We start from the raw sequence: 7357 nt of genomic DNA, 5'->3' as shown, positions 1-7357 counted from the left end.
TCTGTAAAATGAAAATCCAGACTTTGTGGTCAGTGTTATGAAAGGAAATGAAAGCTTTTCTTTCAATAACTGAAAGTATTGTTTTCCTAAAAAGAATTAACCTAACAATTTCTGATTTTTGTTTCTGTGTTGCTTGTCTTTAAATTAGATTGTCTTGTTGCACTCGGGTGTATTAATTGAGCATATGCAAAATAAGTCTTGGCACTGGGTGCAGAAGGATAGTGGCTAAAGTCAACAGTAGCTCAAGACTTCAGGAGGGATTAAGAAATTGTTCCTTATACAGACTGAATGCAGATTGGTGTCTAAGGGAATATTGGTATATTTACATTTCTCTGCTGTGTGATAAGAACATTCATACGTTACTAGAAGGAGTTTAGCTGCAGTTCACAGGAACTGCAGCTAGCAAGAGCAAGCAAGAATCTTGCTCTTAGACTAGGAGAGTTCATTTTGTATTTTGTAAATGTTTTTTTCATTGCTGTTAGTTAGCAGTGACCTTGGTAACCTTTAATAAGATACGTTTAGAATAAACAGTTTTGTATTGTCCAGTCTTACTCGAAATGGGGAAAAAAATGGCTGACCTGCTGTGCTTTGACTGTGTCTCCCTTTTAATAATGAAGGAGTGAGATCAGTAGAAGAAAAGGCCACATGTGGGGAACTGCCTCGTGCCTTTACTGTCTGAGTGCTGATCACCTTGTTTCACTCCTGCCAAGGGGAATTCTGTGCTGGCCAGTGCGGCTCTGGTTAATTCATTTGTGATAGCTAACACAAGTTGATAATAGCTCAATGCATCCATGCAGCAAGAACAGAACTTTTTTTGGCTTGTAGTCCTTTTACAGGCAAGTGGTGGTCTGTTGTTTCACAGCCTGTTTGTCAGGCTGTATTATTTTTCTGGAATCTGTGAGGGGACAAGGGATAGGAGCTGAATTCCTGCTTCTTAATTTTTTATGTTGAAACTAGTTGACTACTTATGGAGTTGGGATTTTTTTAGGTAGAGATTGGTTTATTTTTTTTTCTGTCTGCATTTGTTTTTTCTTTATTGTTTTAACCAGGGTTCCAGGGATGGTGTGTGTCTCATGGTCTGTTATCTTGTGTGTCAATGTGCATGGTATAAATTGTTTGATCCAGGTGGCTTGCCAAATGCATCTCAGGACTTGGCTTGGTGCATGAATAAGCATTTCTCTTTTTCCTTAAATCTGTATTACTGGGTGAACAGTCCAGCCTAGGATGGAGGTAGTGAGTCTGAAGCAGTATTCAGGAATCACATCTCCAGTGTGATGTAGGTCTTCTTGTCTTCTCCCTCTAAAACTGCTAAAGAAAGAAGTCTGGAAGAGGAGGTTTTTTTGCCTTATGGAGTTGTATATTCTGGAACAGAGCAGCTTTAGGAGAAGAATAGCTTTTCTTTCAGCTTGTTTTATAAAAGTGCTAAAAGTGCTGCCCTGTTCTCTGAGTGCCTGCTCTCCTTCAGGACCTGAAGAAGAAAATTGGTTATTTGCATTGGAGCTAAGATGCAAGCTGGCAGTGAAGCACAGTAGTTTGAGGGTGTGAGTTCAATCACTGTCTGCTTTCCCGCCCAGCAGTGAAAGCTCATTTTATAGGCACATTCCTATCTTCACATTCAATTTTTTATCTTTAGCTTCTCAATTTTTTAGGTGCCACTTGTTTTGTTCCTTTCACCTCCCCTTCCCTCCCCATACAGTAGATGGCAAAGTTAAATCAATCTGAGCTGGTGGCAAAGACCAAGAAATTACAGGATACACAAGTTTTTCCCTTTCTTTGCACAGTTGTGTTTCTGCACTTTATTTTAATGGCTTTTGTGCTTTGTCAGTCAGTAGAGGTGTAGAGCTAAATGAAGCATGTTCAGTTCCAGCTATTCAGTCTCTGAAATGTTCTGTGAGCTTCTTGCAGCATAGAAAATGACATTACTTGCTTGGAAAAACTTAGCTGTCAGTCTGTGGAGCTGGCTTTCGGAAACTTTCCAAGTTCATATGTCTGCTTAAACAAGTCTGCATGCATATCCAGAGTTAAAAAAATAGGTGTTTTTTTCTGGAAGCTGCATAAGACTCTGTCTTTTTCTTAAAGACTCTGTAGATTCTGTATGTAGAGACACCGGGAAGGACGATCTGCTTATGGTCTGTATGATCCTAGAGCTGTTTTGTGATGTGCAGGTGGTAACTTCCACTTACAAAGTTCTCTTACTGTGTTTGTTTTGCCTCTGTAGTTTGTCCTGGTTTTCTGTGTAGATTAGATCTTTATGTGGCCCCTTTCATTACTATTCATGCCTCCTTTTAAACTAGTTGCATGCCTTGGTTTTCTTCTGGGTCTGCTGAACAAATGAACTATAAGAGGGCTTGGGGCAGTGTTCTGAAATGTCACAGCTCTTGTGTTGTCTGGATTGTGCCATTTGGAAGGATTAAATCCTCTTCGTAATTTGATATGGTCAAAGTGGTCATCAAGAGAGTAGTCGGGATTAGGGAAGAGATGGAAGGGAGAACGACTGGGCAGTAAACTGCATGTGGCTTGAGTGTTTCCTTTAGAGGACCCTTCTGAAATCAGTAAGCCTAGCATCTTACATTGCATAGCAAAGCTTTGTGGGGCATGGCCTTTCAGAATTCACTCTGGGAGTTTGGGGATTTTCAAAGGGAACTGTATAAGCTGCAAAAAGATTGGATTTTCTAGTTTGGAAAGGCAGTATGTTTATATTATGTAGAGTGTGTTTTCATTAAACCTGTACATAGAGAGAATAAACAGTTGTAGATTACAGATTCTGTATCAGGTTTGAGAGCTTGCAGGTTAGGTTTAATTGTAAGTTTTGAGAAATATAGAGCTCATTACTTTCATTTACCCTCAAAAGTACCTATGTGTGGGGAGCAGGAGCAGACAGAAATAACTTGTCTGTGGCAGAGCTGTCGTGCAGGAACTGTTGCTTCTGATAGATCTGTTCCCCTGCAGCACAGAGATCAGTTTATGTCTTCTTGAGGTAGTCTTTTTTTGCCTATGGTCCTCTTCTTGCAAGGAGGTTTTGGGACAGCCAGAAAAAAGAAAGCTCCCACAGCCAGGGTGCTGGCATGTCAGGGGGCTATGAATAGACTAGGATGTGTTCTAAGTTGCTAAATTGGAACCTCACCCCAGCTTCCAGGGCAAGGTTGGAAGCCATGAGAGATCTATACAGATAGGATCAGTAGTGGGATCAGTGGCTGTGGTGTTTGCCTGCTGCTCACAGTGGTGGCAGAGGGGTTGTGCTCGGCACAGGGGGTGTGTTTGCCACCCAGAGAGACCTGCGGGGGCACTGCTTAGGGACTTGATAACAGGGACTCGGGGTGTGGTGTGCAAGGGTCTGTCCTGGTGTACACAAAGGGTGATGAGCAAAATACCTGCTTATACCTGAGGAAGAGCAGGTGTACAGCACAGTTACAGGTTGTGTCTAGTTCTTAGAAAGGGTCTGACGAGAAGCCGTTGCCAGCGTGGCATTTAATGATGACTGTTGGCAGTATGTTGTTTAGGTGGTCAGCAAACCAAGGCTCTAAATCCTTGTTTTGGCTTTGATCTATAGAGGTGGGCATTTAGAGGACTCGTAGGGATAGGCTGTGTGCTGTAAGGGTCAGTGGACTATGGAGAGCCCTGGGATTCTGTTCCGGACCCCATGCCTGACAAGTGGTGTAAGTTTTGGTAGGTCACTTACTCCCTTCCCTCTAAAGTAGACAGCTGTGATATCAGTCCCCTTTCCTTAGCTTTTTGAGAGTTATAAGTGAAGAGGGGCGTGTGTTTAAATGCAAGAGGAAGAGCTGCTATTTTTCTCAAGACTTTTGCTTTAAGTAGTGCCGTACTTGAGTATAAAGGAATCTGCACTTGTTTGTGAGTTATAGCACTTTATTGGTTTCCAGTGCCTAAATTGGACTTGTTGTGCTTTTGAAAAGTCAAAACTTCCAATAAAAACAATTGCAGCGTAACAGTGTATGCAAAAAAAAAAAAAAAAGCTGCAAATTGATAATCTCCCTCATTTATACTTTATATTCTGATTCAGAGTACAAGACCAGTGGGGAGCTCTGTTGATTCCTGTGCAGAACTGTGCATCAGGCAGGGACTGGCTCCCTGTGCATCAGAGGGAGCTGAGCTTTGGTGGTCTCTTCTGCTCTAACTGCTGAAGTGACTGAGAGAATGGAGCTGCTCTGCAGACTTGGGGAAGGTGTTTGTAATGTTCAGATTTTGTTTGAAGCTCAGTGTTTGTATATGATCAGTGAAGAGCTTTAGTGTGACCTTTTTGTAAATACTGCTAGGTAGAGTTATTCCATATAGATGTAGGGGATTTGTCTTCTAAAGTAATGCTGTATGTTACTGTTGATGGGGTGACTTGGGAACTGTGCTTATGTGTAAACTTGCCATAAACCTAAATAAAGGTTTCATCTTATAGTAGTTTTGTTTCTTAAGTACATGCTTCAAATACTGCATCTGCCAGAATCTCATATTAATCTGTGTGCTTGGAGGTCATGCTCCATTTTGATTTTAAGGCACTGTTGTCCTTGTTGCTGAGTGCATGATCCACGTGCGTGGGAAGTAACATTAATCCAGAGTCCACTCATAAGCATGGCCCACTGCGTAAATGGACAAGAAAACCCTTTTTTTTTTTTTTTTTTTTTGTCCTCTTATTCTTTTTCCCTTTCCTCTTGATAACAGAGGTAATACAAAGATTGTGTGTTTGGTATAGATACAACTCCAGATTGAAATCATCCCAATGGCCCAAAACCTTTTGCCTTGCAAATGAGATAAATAGATTTTTTTTTTTCCCTATTATTTTGGGCCCCGTACTGCGGAGACTTAATTCTCAGGAGCAGACAGAAATCACATTCTTGGGGAAAAGTGAACAAGCAGTGACCTTAAAATCACAGCAACTGAGTTGGATCTACCTCAGTGTGACAGCAAACAACATGTGCACAGGACCAGATTTATTAGGGTATTATGTCAAGGCATATCAGAGGTGATGTGTAATGAGGCTTGTAACGTGCTCTCTTAATTGTGGTAAATCTTAATCGTGGGTAAATTATTTCTAGATCTTTGTGGATTTTTTCCATCTGTGTGTAGAAAGATGCTGTGTTAATTCCAGGTGTGTGGGCTGTGACTATGCTTTTGCATGTCCCCAGACATTGTCCAGGAAGAAGTAAACTGGGCTGTTGGTCCAGAGCATTCACTTAGCACGGATGTATCTGTGCCTAAAATAAAGCAGGCTGTGCTTACTTTTAAAGTGTCCAAGCATTCTTTTCACTCTTATGTGTGTCAAGCCATTTATGGGGAAAATTTGGTTTTGAACTAGCTGTCATTTGCCACAAATGAGTGCTAAGCCTTCTGAATTTTGGTGGAAAGAGGTATTTGTCTGCCAAGCAGCCCATTTTTATCAGTGTATGTTCTGCTATTGTAGTGATTAGGAAGCAAACCAGTCCGCCTGCCCTTCAAAGGTGTTTGTTTTAAATGGCATTGGCAAACTGCTTTGTGTAAGGGTGGTTGTAAAGCAGCTTTCAGAGACTTGATGAATTCAGCTTAAGGGGGCTTGAGTGCAAGCCACGGGCACGATCAAATATAGGGGTCCTCAGTTCTGTTATAGGTCACATCTTAAAAGACATTTCTTTTGGAGCTGGAATGTATAGGAGTTATGGGGAGGGGGAAGAATGAAGGATAAGCAAGGTGGATTTTCAGTTTGATTTAAAGGATGATGGCAACTTCTTCCTTTTAAAATGCTGGTTTTTTGCCCTGCATGGTTAAAATTTGGGTCAGCTGCAACCCAAGGAATCCAGCTAATGAAAACACATCTAGGTAGGGACCTGACAATCTGGTATCAAAGGAACTGGTGGGGAAGTGTGTGATGGAACTGAAAAAGGCCATGAATGAAAGGATCACATGAAAGGGTTGGTATGGCAACAAACATAAAAAGAAGTGAAAAAAAATCTGTAAAAGAACAGTTACAGAGCATCTTAATGAATAATAGTTATATTGAACTTAGTCTACTGTTGGTTCATGGCCATGGAACAATGTCCTGAGTATCTGGCCTTCTGCATCTTGTTTGTGGTGTTTATTATTTTTATTTCAGTATACTCTTGCCACACTTGCTCTGATGGTGTGGGTGGTTATAACACTGAAGCCAGGGTTTTAGTCCTTGTTTAGATACAGCTAAGATAACAGTGATTGTAATAAATGATAATGGAGAGAGGGAAGATGTAGAGGTTGCTTTCTCTTCCTGAAATGTGATACCTAATTATCTACCTTACTACCTGTCCAAACTAATATTATTCATTTTTGTTTCATTTATTTAAAATAAAAATTTAAGATAAAGAAGGCAGTTAAAACTGCAGACCTGAGAGGGGGAATATGGGCTGCTGTGTAACTGCTCTGGGTTTTGTTTCATTGTTTCTTCTTTGGTTGGTTGTTTTGTGCTATGTTGTTTTGTTTTCTAAATTATTCAGCAGTGTTTGGATGTTTGGCGTAGTGTTGATAGTAGAAGTAGTTCCCATAAAGTGAAAAAGGCTGTGTTGTCATGCACAGAAAGCTTCCAGAAATGTTTCTGCTATTTGTCTGCATGATTAGAAATCTTATGTTTAAACTTGGTCTGTCCTAAGACATTTCACTGTACAAGCATCTGGAAAAAAGCTCGTGGAGTCAGAAGCAGATCCGTGTGTCTGTAGGAGCACATATTAGCACATGGAAAAGAAAGGGAATGAATGGAAGAATGTGTTTTTAAAGCAGGACAAATGCATGATTTCTCCTCTGTTGCTTGTAGTGAGGCTCTTGGTGTCTGTTTTGACCTCTGATATGCTGCATATCTTGCTACACGTGCTTAAACCTTCAGTCCAATAATCCGGAATGTTGAAAAGGGGAGGAAACACTTGGCAGTCATTCACTCTAGAGGATGGTGGGTTGTGAGGCTGAGGACTGTTGCACACAGGAGCATCCCAGGCATTGGTTTAGTTTTGCTGTTACAGCAGGGCTCTGAATCAGGTGGCATCTAACCTGTAGAAGCCCCTCTTGCCTGCTGTGCAGACCTTGCCTGGTGTCCGAGGATGGCTTGGCTCGAGCTTCCTCGTGCTGGAAGGTGTTGGGGGTTTGTTCAACTGTGAGAAGCTTACTAAGCCACGTCTGTGACTCTGCCTATTTTTGGAAAAGGGCTCATGATCAACACTTGTCAGCCCTCTTCAGTCCAGGTTAGAGGCACTCTGACAGCTTCTGTAGACACAACTGACTTGTCCATGCTCTGTGCTAGCAGTGCCCCACTTCTCTAGAGCTAGATAAAGAATCCTCAGGGAGCAAGTCAAGTGTGATACAGACTTTGTACACTTGGACTAATTCCCTTTGGAACCACTCCCTAAATCTCTTT

At 41.4% G+C, this 7357-nt stretch overlaps 1 protein-coding gene across 1 annotated transcript in view; it reads left to right on the top strand.

Moving 5' to 3' along the window:
• COQ8A (coenzyme Q8A) overlaps positions 1-7357 on the top strand; it is a 42690-nt gene that overhangs the window by 558 nt on the left and 34775 nt on the right. The gene's annotated exons all lie outside the window — the stretch shown is intronic.

The sequence above is a fragment of the Corvus brachyrhynchos genome, unplaced genomic scaffold (genome assembly GCF_000691975.1).
Source record: "Corvus brachyrhynchos isolate BGI_N302 unplaced genomic scaffold, ASM69197v1 scaffold101, whole genome shotgun sequence".
Taxonomy (NCBI): Eukaryota; Metazoa; Chordata; class Aves; order Passeriformes; family Corvidae; genus Corvus; species Corvus brachyrhynchos.
This window is presented reverse-complemented; position numbering and strand designations above follow the sequence as displayed.